Genomic DNA, 15,087 nt, shown 5'->3' with positions numbered 1-15,087 from the left:
TGTTTAAATGAATGATAAGCAAAGACAAGCTAGATAGATGGCAGAGAGAAAGAGAGAGAGAGAAAGAGAGAGAGAGAGAGAGAGAGAGAGAGAGAGAGAGAGAGAGAGAGAGAAAGTGTGTGAGCCATCTTGCCTATATAAATGTCAGGTGGGTTATTATTAAGATCAAAATGTAGGGGCCGGGGAGATGGCTCAGTAGAATAAGCGCTTCCCTGGCAAGCACAAGGGCCTGAGTTCAATCCCCGGTTCCACCAAAAAAACCAAAACAAAACAAAAGACCAAAATGTATAAATAAATAAGGGACAGTGGAATCTTTAAGTGTAGGATAGTTTTGGAGCTTTTATAATCATAAAGTAAGTGTATGAAATAAAATGGTAGTTTACTATAAAAGCAAAGAACATTAAAAACTTTTAAAAACTGCTTAAACTAAGGTTAAAGAATCAATTCCCTTCTTTCTACTTCTCCAGCTCCAAGCTCTGGAAGGTTTCCACTTGTCAGTCTCCCTGCCTCTGTGGCACGAGTGTCCGCTCCTGGCATCTCCCACCAGACTTGAACTCTGGGCTGCCTGAGCCCTGCCCTCCTCGCCCGGTCCACAGCCACGCAAATGTGAGACCAGAGCGAGTTCCTGTTTGGGAAGCTCAGGAGAAAGTTGCTACTAGCAGTCTGGGGCTGACTTAGGTGACAGATGTACATGGAGCAGCGGGTCCCACTTGACTGAGGATGCTCTGTAGTCCCCTGGGCTGTGGGCACCGGGGAGGACGTTTTCAAGAGCTCCTTAATGTCCTACAGCATGCAGGACAATAGGACGCCGCTTACTATATTTGAACATCAAAATATGATACTGAATACAGTGTGCTTTGATTTCAAAATTCACTGGAAAGTGCTCTTTGTCGTCTTGCTATCGTATCTTGGTCTTACTGATGCTTTTCAATAAACCGTATCTCACTCTTGCCTTGATGACAGAGGGCCTGGATCTGCACGAGTTGCTGTCAATCTTAGTGCTAGCTGTGCAGCAATTTCAGCCTCACCTAAATTGTTACCTGTGTTATCATTGAGTTGTGAAATATTTTCCATTACAAATGAATAAGCATCGTCAAGAAACAGGAGAGGGGATGTTATGTTATTGTGGACACAAGTGCTGACTTTTCTGGGAAATTTTTTACTTTTTCTTTTTTCTCTTTGCAACTCATGGGGCTCCCAGAGTCAGAGGAACCCTACACATTTGCTAAGCTTTCTGTCTTCAGAAGAAACAGAACACCTCATGGAACTGTGGGATTAACCCTTTCTCCCGCTCTTGAACTTAGCCGCTGGTGGGTCACCATCAACTATGCGGCAGTCTGGCAGTTGGGGAGCCAGGACACAAAGGCACAGGGAGCAGACATGAAGGTGGGAGGAGCTCAGAGCCTCAGGCAAGGGCTTCCTCAGCAGAGCGGGGGTTAAAGCATCTCTGTGATGGTTAAACTGCCCGAGTCTTAAAAGCTGAGATGCCGCTTTTAATAAGAGAAGTTGATAGAAAAATACAGACTCTGACAGCTGCCACTAAAGATGATCATTATTCAGCAAAAAGGGGCCAAGGGGTAGAAGAGATCAGCATTGATAGAAGTTATTGGAAAAATGAAATGGTTCCGTGTTTATACCCATGAGAGTTAAGTCTATGCAGCAAGCCTGGTCATCCTTGTACAGTGTCTCTTTGCCTAAGAGAGGGTTCAACACAATGCCAATGAATTGTAGCCTAGTGACTGGGTTCTGTTGATCCAGGTGTCGGAAATCCCAGGTCAGGCTGTTTTCAACAGTCTTAGCCAGGCATTGTAGCAATTAGGTTATTTTCATGTGAGATGTTCTGTATCCAAAACTATCACTTTATGATAAGTTTTGCAAATCTTATTTTGGAAACAATTATTCACATAAAGCAATGTTTGGAGAAAGAGAAACAGCTTTCCTCCCACTTATTTTCTATTCTTTTTTCCCATTCCTCTCTCTCTCTCTCTCTCTCTCTCTCTCTCTCTCTCTCTCTCTCCTCTCTCTCTTTCTTTCTTTTTTGCAGAACCAGGGATTGAAGTCAGGCCCTTGCACTTGCCAGGAAAGCACTTATTCTACTGAACTATCTCTCCATCCCCCTCCATTCCTTTTGCTACAGTGCTATGGATTGAGCCCATCAGATGCCAAGTAAGTTGCTCCACCACTGAGCTATGTCCCCAGCTCTTCTATCAGTGAAGTGTGGCATATGTACTCACAGATGACATAATTTCCAAATTCTGAACTTCTGCGATAATAGTATGCATAAAATAAACTTTATTAAATTAAAAGAAACAGCAATCAAACACGATGGTGTGAGGAGGGAGAGTGTGCCACAGCCCACTGCCTACCGCTGCACACAGCATGTCCTGTAACCCGGCTGTCTGCGGCTCCTCCAGTGTCTGCTTCTGCCTCTGCAGCTCCTACTGCCTCTGTCTCAGTGTCTGGCCCTTGTGTGAGGTCTGCTAGTGCCTGGCTCTCCCATTTTTCCAGGAAGCAATTAGCATTGCGGAAGCATTTTACACATGTTACAGTATGGCTGATAGGTGGCACACATTTCATGCACCTCTCGTATGTGTGCCCCTGTGCAGTTCTCTTCATTGCATAACAGTGTATTGCATGGATAGATAGTATGCAGCGCATTCTGATTTGTGAATATTGGTTCTTGTTTAGGTAATTTGCATTTCTATACATTTGGCATGTCTCTTCTTTCTTTCCATCAGCCCTCTACCTCCCACAAAATTGAACTTCAGACAAACTTGAAAATGTGCAAGATGAGAGTAAAATTATCTCCTACCTCTCTTTCCTGAAACTGCATTTCATTTTTATTAAGAAGTCACCAAAAATAGATCTGCGAGCCCAGGTGAACTTCAGCATTTCAGTGTAACTGGCAGTGTTCGGCAGACATCTGTGAAGCCAAATAACAGATGAGGCGCTCCATTCAATCAGCAGGAAAACCATGCCTGCTGCTCAGCATTCTGGGTTTTTCACACTGTTGTCTGGGGGGTCCTGTTATCAAAAGACAAAGTGCAATAAAGAAAACGGGTGAAATCATTAATAAGTAAGTAGAAGGTAAGTGCTTAATAGACACATTAATAGAAACAGCCTGTGTGGGTAGGAAATATTGCGTCACGGAAGCACGGTGACCACATAGTCATGCCGAGGAAGCCGGTTAGGAGGGCCAGACAGACGTGCTGAGAAGCGCCCTGTGATGGTGGACGTGCAAGCGTGAGTCGAGGTGGCGCCCGTGCCACGTGACCACCGGGGACTGCCTTCGCTTGGTAGTTCTGAAGAGCAGATGTATTACAGTCACGTTTACACATCTGCAGGAAGGACAGAATGTGAGTAAGTAAAAGTTAAGGAGCAAATTTTTATTTTTATTTCATTTTATTTTTTGTATTTTTAGTGTGAAGAACTTCTCTTGTGAATTGTGGAATATGAAAGGACAAAATAATCTGTAAAGTATTTACTAATACTTAATGATGAGAAACATGAGCTATGAGGACAGGGCACTGTGATGCTGGGTTCAATGTTAGAAAAGAAAAAATACTTTAAGAAAAATTAAGAAAAAAACTGCTTCTGAGAAATAGTGGCAAGATGTTTTAGGAATACTCAAAGAGCAGATGATTTATCGTTTCATAAATTTGAAAAGAGCTTTCATATCCCTTCCATTCACCTGCAGAACAAGACATATCTGAATAAGTTATTCAAAGGCAGAAGGAATTCTGAGGCACACATTTGAATTGGAGGTTGATTTTGCATATCTTCAGATTTTTAACTTGCTGCCAGCAAAATATGGAAAATACATAAAAGCATAAAATGAAGTTAGTCAAAAACCGTATTCAATGTTCAGTGTCTATATTGAAGATTGTTCATAAAGAAGTCTCAGGTCTCTGTAACACGCACATTGCTTCTGGTGCTGTCCTACAGGGGCAGTGTGGCCCGCCACAGAAAGGAGAAAGAGACAAAAGGGCAGCGGGAATGGAGAAGTGACAAATGAAGAGAAGGGTGGTGACTCATGAATCTGCCCCGCAGCTGTGGTAGATGCCTGATAAATTATATTTCACCCATAATCATACATTTACTCACTGTCATATTTGCACGTGTTGTAGTGGAAGTAGGAAGGGAAGGAGGGAGGGAGGGAGGGAGAGGGAGAGGGAGAGAGAGAGAGAGAGACAGAGAGAGAGAGAGACAGAGAGAGAGATAGAGAGACAGAGAAAGAGAGAGAGAAAGAGACAGAGAGACAAAGAGACAGAGAGAGACAGAGAGACCCCCTCTTTCCACATCTATTGACCTGGTCTGCCATGTAACTCTACTGCCAGAACAGCATGCAGGCACTCTCAATTTTAGGATCATTTCTTCTCTCCATAGTTTGTGGAAAAGATGAGCTCAGGCCAAATCAGAAGAGCACATAGTTCCAAAGATTCCAACCTTGAATTACTTAAGACAACAAATTAATAGAACTGAGCAATTTAGTGTGAATTTGGACAAGATATCCATGTCTTATATGCTGCATATTGTAGAAGTACATGGCCTGGTAGATCCTTGTCCTATTAACGGGAGTAGGGAATGTAAGACAAGGAGGCTCAGGATTACACTAGGGTGATTTCATTAATTTAACCAATTTAAATCTATTAAGATTCTCTTTTCATCTGAACAATACACTTAACATTTGTTACAAGAGAAGAGTCCTTTATCTAAGAAGCTTGCTGATTTGAGATCAAAGAAATTCTTGGAGAATAGAACCTAAAATAAAAAGGCAGGACCAAATTTGAGAACAAGTATAATTACGAGTTATTTTATGGCTTAAGCCAGTGACCTGAGGTGTTTTCCTTGCAGAACGGGCCTGAGTTGCAGACTTTGGATGGTACATTTCAGAGGGTTCCACTGATTGTCTTTCTGGCTCTAGATTCCTTCAAGTCATATCATCCTGAGGCACATTTCTATCATGCTGTCCAACCCCAGGGAGTTTTTTTTTTTGTGGCCAATTTATGTGAAACTTAGTGATTCTTCCATAAGTAATTTGTGGCTTGACCAGCACAGATGTCTGTCAGGTAAATATTGATTGAATAAAAGTCAATATATCAATTGATGTATATATAAAATGTTTGAGCCTTTCGTTTCTGCTCAGAACGAACTTCCCAACTTGGGTGCTCTGGCTGAAAGGTTCTTTATCTGCTCCTCTCCTCAACTTTCTGTTGACATTCATTAGACACGTTTTTACTTTTAAGATGTTGCTGAAGGGTTGGCCTGCATCAAAGACACATGGAGTCTACTCATGAGAAGTTATGTAATGGGGGTGCACAGGGCTGCACTGCCGAAAGCAGCTGAAAGGAAGGATTTGCAGAAAAGCTGATCAGCCGGATTATACTGGTGACATCCAGGTCCTGGCCTTTCTTGTCCCAGAATGCATGACTGTGGTACATTTCTGTCTCCACTCTGCAGTAGAAACTGGTCCAGGAAGGCAGCTGGCTGCTCATGGTGAGGTTTGGGAAATGCGCCCACCTTGACAGAGTGCCACTGCGAATCTGCGGTAGAACGAGGTTCCTGTAAACAGGCGCAGGGTCACCAGTATGCCAGCGGAGGAAGCTACATCCATCTGCAATTATAGCCCCAAGTTTTAGCGTTGCTTGGAAATGGTGCTTTTATAAAATTATTAGGGAGAATTGACTTCTGTAGCTCCATAATTTTCTTCTGAAACTTCTGTCTCTTGAATACAGTATTCATGTTAGCATTCCAAGTGCAGGAATCAGGATTCACAGGAAAACTGGAGTGTGGAGTTCTTTTTATCCCACAAGCCCTGATCATATGAAGTTTCCTCTGTCTGCTTAACAATCAGTGATGAAATTAGTTTTGGTTGACCAAGAGAATTATTTCACTTTAAAAAACATATTTTAGAGCTAAATCTTCAGGTAGATGAGGTATTACAAATTTCTTCTTTGTATTAGCAAAGTAATTGACACCTCTCCTTAAATGTGAACTCTGATACATCTAAGTGATACATTCTTATCTAGCAGAGGAAATGGCTGCACAAGTGGCTGATTTAAATGCATACCTGACTGTGAACCTGTAAATACACCACTATTTGTGTAAGGCTCAAGTGTCAAGAAGAGTAAATTTATCTACCTACAGAAAAATAAGCTTGTATTCTACATTTTTGAAATCTTCATATTTAATTTTACTTGTAGAAATAAAGAGAGAGTTTATTATATATTGCTAATAGGATACATATTTTATGGGCTAAGATTTTGTTAATGGGGTGCAGGAATAACTGAGGTATTTCTTTCCAAGTGTTTCTTTTCTAATTCTCCCTACTAAAGTGAAGTATAAGAATTAGGAAACATTTTGCTATAAGCAAAAAAGCCTTCACAAAGCCTGACTTTTTGAATCAGATGGCACAGTGACTCCTATTGTTAAGAAATCAAGACTTCCACGACCATACCTAAGATCATTAGCCTTTCAAACACATAGCTCTACTAGAGGAATCAAAAAAAAAAAAAACAAAAAAAAAACCCAAAACCTAAGCAAATAAAAAAACAGATTAAAAAAACCCCAAAAGTTGTGCAGGAACAAATATCAACAAAACAGTAAAAGTACTCTGAGAGGACCACTTGTCACTTCGTCTGGCCGGCACCGTGTGTGGCCGCCCACGGCTGCGCCTATCCAAGCTACATGCTTGAAGGCTTTCCTCCGCCTTTTGCCTCTTCTTACTTCTCTCTGTAGCTCCCCATACAATAAACTATAACGATGTCCTGCCTCACCGTGCACACTCTGGGCTTAAGTCTGTTTTTCTCTACTAGGCTGTAAACACATCCAGGACAAGGACAAAACCATATATCTTTCCCTCCTCAGAGCCCATCAGAGTATCGAGCAGACACTACCTACCCAATAAATCCTGGTGATTGATGCTCATCTTGAATATTAAATATTCATTACAAGTAATTATTTCTTAAGTTTAAGCTGAACTTGTCTGTAACTCAGGAGAATAATATAAAGTTAGAAAGCAAAATCTTAAAAGCCGATAAGCTCTGCAGCTAGAAGATTTTGAAGGCAAACTTGACCAGATGTTCATGTTTTAAAATAAGAAATGCTAAACAGGAAAATAACTTTCAAAGAGCTCAGCAGGTGTTGAGCTAAACCCCTGAGGGCTGACAATAAACTGTAAAGAAAAAGAGAAGCACAACTAATAGGAAAGGCAAAAGATACGTCGATAGGAGATAAGCATTTTTAGATTGATAGATTAAGTTTCTCAAAATAGCACTCTCAATAATCACTTTATATGGGAAGGAAGCAGGTGTAAATGACTCACATTTGCACGTCCACATGATTTTATATATAGTCTGCATCTGCCTACATGGATTGGACAACTTATTTAACTGGTTTAAAGCTTAAGATTTTCTATATATAACACAGAGATCTTTAAAATGTTTTCTATAATTTACTGACAAAGATTTTGCCATGCTTCCTACATTGTTTCCTAATAGTCACTGTTAGAGTTTATAGCTAGATGTCCCTTAAAACCTCATGTGACCCCAGGTGGGACCATTGGAAGATGGCTGGAAGACAGGGTGCTTCTAGTTGACTGGCTGTTGGAGATGGGGTCTGATTGGAGGAGGCAGTCACTGTGTGACCATTCTGTGTGTGACCATCCCCTTCCCTGGTCTTCCCCTCTTTGTGTTTCCTGGTCGCCATGGCATAAGCAGCACTTTCACTCTGCCATCCGCCACACGGTTTTTCATTCGGAACCAGGGATTGAAATACCCTCTCTTCCTTTAACTGAAGCTGTGGGTATGGAGTATTTTGCCTCGAAAGTGAGACACTCACTGAAGACCATGGTCCACGTTCACCCCGAACAGTCTTCTCTAATACTGATGGTACTCCTCACAGCATTTACCACAACAGAGACTTCTCCCTGCTAAGTGTGTGCCACCGTGTGCCCCATGCAGACCAAGTCACGTTTTCGCTATGTATCATTTTTCTTTAGTGTGCTTGTAATGACAGATAAATCCCCACTTGCTCTGAACACACACTAATACATTGCAGTTATGTTAATTCTTTGCAAAAATTCTACTTTACTAAGTTTACTGGTATAAGTGAGATATACATATTTGGATTCTTTTCTTCTAAAACCCCTCTATTCCCTTCAATCCCACCTCCCCACCCTAGGAACAAAGCTTTGTTTCCATTTTATCCTTCTTTATCATTTTTTTCTTTTTTCTTCCTTCTTATCCCTCTTCCTCTGCCTAAGTTCCCCTTTCTTTTGAACTGTAGCAGAAAACAAGCCCCCACCACCCCGGCCAGTGTATTTTAGTTTCTCAGTTGCCCAGGTAACAGTTCCTGTTCTAGTTCCAGTTGCTCCTGTCTCTTAAAATCAGCTGGTCACTGTGGGGCATGGCTGGCCACTGTAGGACACACTGTATAAACCAATCTCCAATTGACAAGCCCTTCTGCTTCTGCACTTCCCGCTTGCTTATCCCACATGAGCCCTAGATCACCTGAGGTCGGGGCCTGATACTCTGGGAATGATCCCGATCAGAGCCTGTCAATGTCACCAAATCTGGCTCCAGGTCCTGGGAGTCATTTTGGTGTTTCTTCTTGCTGTTGCATCTGGTGCGTAGGCTGGGAGAGCTGCTTGTGCTGAACTCTTTGTTCACTGGTTGTAGTCCTTGTGGACAGAAAAAGGACATCTGCAGATCCCCGTGGGACGGTGCCCCCTTGAGATTTCTCAGGTCTCCTAAGAGGTCTGGAGGAGGATTCCTGGAAGCCCTCTTGAGCGGCTCACATCAGACCCCAAAGACAGGAAGACACAATCTGCTTGTCTGTTTTGCTGTCTGTCTGCCTGTCTGATTCAGTGTAGCACCTCAGTTAGTTGGCAGTTTTGCTCAGTTTAAGCAAAGCAGCTCAATCAACTCTGGTTAGTTAATGCCATCCTCAAGGGAAGGGGATTGGATTGTTAACCTCTGAGTGACTGCTGAATAGATGCGTGAATGAGTAGAACAAACAGCAGAAGCAACAGGCTGCTCTGAGCGTGCACCAAGGCCGGAAGCTGTGGTCGGTGGTGGCTGAGTGGTCCTCACCTGCAGTTCTGTGGCAATCAACACATAGCATACTGGAGGCCTCCCACCGTCCTCAGCGAAGTTGTACCTGAGTGCAATGGGAGGCCGACACAGCCAGGAGGGCACCTGAGTGGCTCTCTATGAAGGACTCTTTGTTGCACTGTTGCTCAAGGGTGCACAGCACACACCATAGGGAGGTAGAATGGAAACTAATTAGATAAAAGTCACAGTCCCTGACTGGAGGAAAAGGGGCATTTATGAAGTTAAAAATGAAGCCAAACTGCACCCTGCATCTCAAAGAAAGAATAAAGGACAAAGAGGCCCATTCTTCACGCAAAGTCCACCTTGGCACCCTTGTCAGCTGCTGTAGGTACATCCCCGCTTCTGACCCATCTATTTCAAGCCAATTGAAGCAGTTCCAGTTCACGGCTGCATTCAGCCACAGAGCCTCCCCTGCCCCACGCACACTTATCCTGGTCAGATGGGGTCATCTAATGCATACCAGAGATGACTTTCAACTACTGAGTCCATATTTTATCCCAAGAAAGTTGGAACACTAGCCTTGACAAATGAGTTGTGCTCTGTCAGACCTGATGAGATAGGACAGGCTGGGCTCTATCAAATGGTCCCTGAGAACCCACGGTCATTGTGAAAGTCAGAGGCAAACCGGTGACTTTCCTGGTAGACAATAGAACAGAAATTGCTCCCTTCAGTAGTTCCCTCTGTCAAAAAGTTATCATCACCAGGGTGACCAGGACTCTTGCCTCTCACCCCTCCTGCCAGGCACAATCTTGTAGACTGGGAGGACCCTTCCTCTGAACCAGGCCAGTCAGCCTCCCTCTTGTTTAGCCCTACAGTGTAACTTTGAATGTTCTCTGAGAAAAAAAGACACCTACACTAGCCTGAGACAGATAACCACAAGCTAAAGTTCTGAAAACTCTGCTCCCAAAGGTATGAGGCAAAGACTCACCTCCAGGCCTGGCTGGCAACTGTGCCTCCTTCCGATGACCCCCATTGCTGTCACATGTCATAAGAAGCACAAAACTGCATCAAGCCACTCATCAGCCCCCTGATAAACTGCTAATCCCCTTGGGCAATATCCCTGTGTTCTGACACACACAACCTTTTGAATTCTTCTAGGCTTAAAGGATGCCTCCTTATGCTTTGGAGTTGTTAGTTGTTCCCATAAGCCCCTTGAACTGGGAAAATCCCGTGATAAAATGCCATCTCACTTGGACTTAATTGCCATAAGGCTTAAAACTCTTTCCCTGGGCTCCACACTTGTGTCCTGCGCATCAATAAAGCCAACCTAGTCATCAGAACAAGCCTACAAAGCTTTCTGCGAGGCGCTCAGATTCTGCCCAAGCCTGAAAAACTTTATCCTGTTCCGCCCATGCACTGAGAGTCTGACCTGCCTCCTCCTTGCGTTCATCAACCCCAAGATGTTCATCGAGCCATGTGCCACCACCCACAGTTCTGTCTCCTGCAGCACAGACTCCTGGAATACAGTCGGCAGCTGCTCTGACTCTGTTTAATGCTGAAGAACCCCACTATATTTTAGAGGGTCCCAAGCCTGCTTCAAGTCAGAAGGCAAAGGCCCCCCTGCTGTGGTTAATCCTGATGCTTGGGTGAACACAGTCCTCCCCAAGCATGTCCAAGCTGAGCCTGTAGCTTGACAGAGAGCCATGAAGCCTGAGATCAGCACCTCACTACTCTCCTGGATGACCTCAGAGAAGGAGGCAAGAAAGCAGTAAAGATGGCCAAAGTTACTGAAGTTACTCACTGGAGCACCCAATAAAAAGAAATTCAGCCAGTGCAGATCCTGTGAGATTGACAGACACCTTATCCAACATGAGCTCCTGTACATGCCTGAGTGCCCAATAGCTTTCTGGGGATGTGGCAGCCTCCTTCATAATTGGATCCACTGTCCTGGACTTGATATTGAGTCTGACTGTATCCCAGGAAAACAAAGAGCACACATGCTAGCCTGATAATCATAAGCCTGAGAATCTGAGACTCATTCCTCGAAGTATGGACAAGCAGCTAACCCGAGGCATGCCATCGGTCATGCCCTTTTGTGATCAAGCTCTGTCCCAAGACACCCCCACGTGTAACAAGCAGTGCACTTCTGCCCATAAAGCCAGTTCAAGTTCTCTGTGTGCTGCTTCAATTGCCCACCATATACGTTGGCTCAGTCTTCTACCCACATCCTGCTGGTACAAGGGTCTGAGCTTAAAAAAACATTCTGCCTCCAACAGCTCCTGTCAGCCAGCTCTTCCTTACCTTTAAATGGAAAGACCCAGTTCCGGACTCAAAAGCCAACTGAGCTGTACTCAACCTCCCAAAGGTTCAAAAATTGGTTTTTTCTTTGCAAAAGCACTTCTGATCAATGGCACTCAAGCTTCCTGCTGGAAAAAAATAAAAGTCCTGCTATAGTATCTGGCAGAAAATGGCTACAAAAAACCCCTTGAAAACTTCTTGGAGTTGGTGTCTATAGCTCCAGTGGCCTCCGAGGGCTGCCTCCGCCTTCGCTTCTGTGCTCCAACAGCCATGGCCTTTCTGATCCAGAACGCTGACAAGCTCATCCTAGAGCAAGAACTAACTGTCCGGGTGCCACATGCTGCAGGGGGATGAACTGTTCTTAGAATTAACATCCTGACAGAGGCTGTGAACACCCTCTTTACAGATTGAAGGAGCTCTGTTAGAAGTGATGTGCAGCAAACTAGATAGGCTGTGGTCTCCTTGCATAAAATTATTTTGACTAAAAGTGTTCTGCAGGGTTGATTTGCACCACAAGCAAATTGGAAACCTGCTGCTTATGGTGTGAAATAATCTAGTTCAGAGGTTTAAGGCCCCTCCAGGGATCCAACTGACTGAAACACCCACCACAGCCAGCAGCCCTGACCCCCATGGAGTGCTCGGCAAGCTCAAGTGGCGGAGCTGGCACCTGTATGCCTGAAGCCAGCTTAGGCTTCAGTGTCAATGTCTCTGGCTCCAACCTTCCATTCTCTACCTCTTCTGAGAAGGCAATAAAAGTTTGTAGGGTTCTGCTCTAAAAAAATAATCCTTAGATATGGCCTGCACTTGATCACTGGCAGCAATATCAGGCCTGCATTTGTAGGAGAGACAACCCAAAAAATAGATTTAAAAAAACAGCATTCAGCTTATAACCAGTTAAGATTAGCTATATCTATAGTCACTCCTGAACACAGATACGACCCAGGTCCACATGAACTACCTCTACAAGTTTCAGAAGTCCAGCCTTAGATCCACCACTGAAAAATTTACCTGGACAGTGCCTCTGAGGATTACTCAGAGGAGACAATGCTGACCAGTCCATGTGCGACTGGAACCAGAGCACGTCATTCACAGGACTACTCCATACCTGCTCCCCTGGTTGTGTGTGTGGGGCTTTTCACGCTGTTTATCCCAGTCCTTTTGCTTCTCTGCTGGCTGTGATTTTGTTAATCACCTTGGACTCTGTTTATGCCAGTCTTTACTGCCCTGCCCTCTGCTAGTTGTGTTTTATTTTATTTTATTTATTTAGTTTTTGCCTTAAACTCTATGGGTGGTTGCTTAAGGGGATTGAACAATCAGTCAAACAGTTGACCAAGATTTGATGAGCAGGGCTGGCTAAATAGTTCAGAAGATTAAAACACACGCAAGCAGGCACAGGGGACAGGGGTTCAATCCCCGGGCCTGCCGCACTGGCCCACCCCTGGAGCATGCTGAGGTGGCAGTTGAAACTGGGTGTGGTGATGCGGACCTGTAATCCCAGCTCTTGGGAGGCTGTAAACAGGCAGATCACTCTGAGTCTGATCTAGTAGTGAGACCCTGAACACCCTGTAAGCCCTTCCCTAACACACACACACACACACACACACACACACACACGATTTGATGAGCAACCAAGACACACTGGACACTCTCCTAGATCAGATGAACTCCCTCACTGCCTTGCCAGAGTAAATGTCGTAGGAAATAGAGGCCTGATGATGTTTCTTCCTACAATTACTTTTGGAGAAAACTCTGAAGTAAGATAACGCTGAGGACGCTGGCTAAGGCAACGATAGGCCTCAGGTCACTGCTTCTGTTGAACCGGTCTCGGAAGAGCACATGTAAGGTGCTCAGCAAAGCCTTGCCAGGGACACTGAGAGTGGGGTAAGTGTAGCAGCAAGTGAGCAGCCCTCCAAGCCTGCACTTCCGTTTCTTGGTTGCCCAGGTAGCAGTTCCTGCTCCAGTTCCAGTTGCTTATCCTTATCAGAAGTGCCCAGTCACTGCGATGCACAGCTGGTCACTATGATGCACATTGTATAAACCGATCCCTAACTGACTATCCGTTATGCCTCTGTATTTCTTGCTCATGCATCCAATCTATGCCCTATACCACCAGAGATCAGGGCGTGATATTCTGAGAGAGGGAAAGAGGGACAGGAGGGGGCCCAGGCGGGGGTCCGCAGGGCCTGGTGTTCTGGAAGTGATCCTCATCAGTGTCCACTGACATAAAAAGTCTGCCTCCACATCCTGGGTGGCGTGTAAGTGTCTGCTTGCCACTGCAGAACCATTTCTTTATATTTCACAATGCCTATTACACACTTCGGTTCTTATTTGTAGCTTTTATTTCTCATGCCAGAGAAGCAGTGTGATATCTACACATGTCTAAATTTTTTCACTTAAGGAGTTTCAAGGTGCATCCATTTATGCAGAAATGTCTCACATGTGTCCTTCATGGGGGAGTCGCACTCCACTGTGTGAAAAACCTCATCATATTATCCATTCTCCAGTCTATGCGCATTTGGGCTGTTTCCAAGATTTGGCTATTGCACATAGTGCTGCTATGATCAAGGGTACACATATATTGCTGTTGTATGGTGCTTCTATTTTCTGGGAAGATGCCCAGAAGAGGACTGAATCAAATGGAACCTCTAGTCCTAGTTTTATGCAGAACCTCCACACTTATTCCCAGTGGTTGCACAAGTCTACACTCCCCACCAGCAGCGGAGGGGGTTCCTTTTCTCCAGTAGCCCCTCCAACACTTATCAGTTGACTTCTTGATCATAGCTGTTAAGGATGAAAGTTGCATTAATTCCTCCTCACTCACTGGATAAAATCTCCACACTTTGGTTCCACTTGAAGGTCCCAATGGCATGGCCCTTCTGACTGCTACTTTCTTTTCCTACTGTTTCTATATAGCATCCTGTGAATGTAACCTACAGCTCTTGATCTTTGTGACTTTATCCAAAGCTTTCAATGCAGTTAAAGGCTTTAAGCTCCATTTATTTTCATACTTGTTATGTCTGCATCATCCTCCAGTGACCCTTCATGCTGTTGGATGATCACTGTTGTTCCCAGTCAACACACCTGTCTATGCGGACAGCTGATTTTGTACATTTTTGATGTTACATCATTTGTTTTCCTTCTTCTCTACCTTGTACTTTTTGGAGATAGAGATAATTGCTTATTTTTGTTGGCTCCTAGAATAATGTTAGGCATATATTACGCATGCACAAATTATATGCATCATGTCACTCAACAATAAAGCACTTAGTTGTATGTGTCTTGTATACTGTTGAGTCAGATATTACATAATGACACATTTTCCAGAATTCTTCAGTAGCTATCAGAAATATATTATACCTACCAACTAAACACATCATTTTCCCCTAATATCAGGTGAAACATAAATGATATATCCTAAATATCAGAAGTTGTCCATATTAAACCACTTATATGTATAGCTAAGTGTCAAAATATTAGGGTTCACAAACATATATGTAAGCAAAGGCTGGCATTTGGGATGTAAAAAGGATGACAAAAAACAGCAAAATAGCAAACAATATAAAAAGCCAGAGAGACAGCTGTACACACAAATGACTGGTGCACACCTTAAGGGGGTGTACCATTAGCTGTCAGAAAGAGGAAATTTCAACTGCAGAGAGAGAGAGCCCTCAGACTGGATAGCCGGCGTGGCTTTGCTGTGTCTAGGGGTGCACATCTATAGTTACAGCTGCTCAGG

This window comes from Octodon degus, unplaced genomic scaffold (genome assembly GCF_000260255.1).
Source record: "Octodon degus isolate 3935 unplaced genomic scaffold, OctDeg1.0 scaffold00034, whole genome shotgun sequence".
Lineage (NCBI taxonomy): Eukaryota > Metazoa > Chordata > Mammalia > Rodentia > Octodontidae > Octodon > Octodon degus.
Note: the sequence above shows the minus strand (reverse complement) of the source record.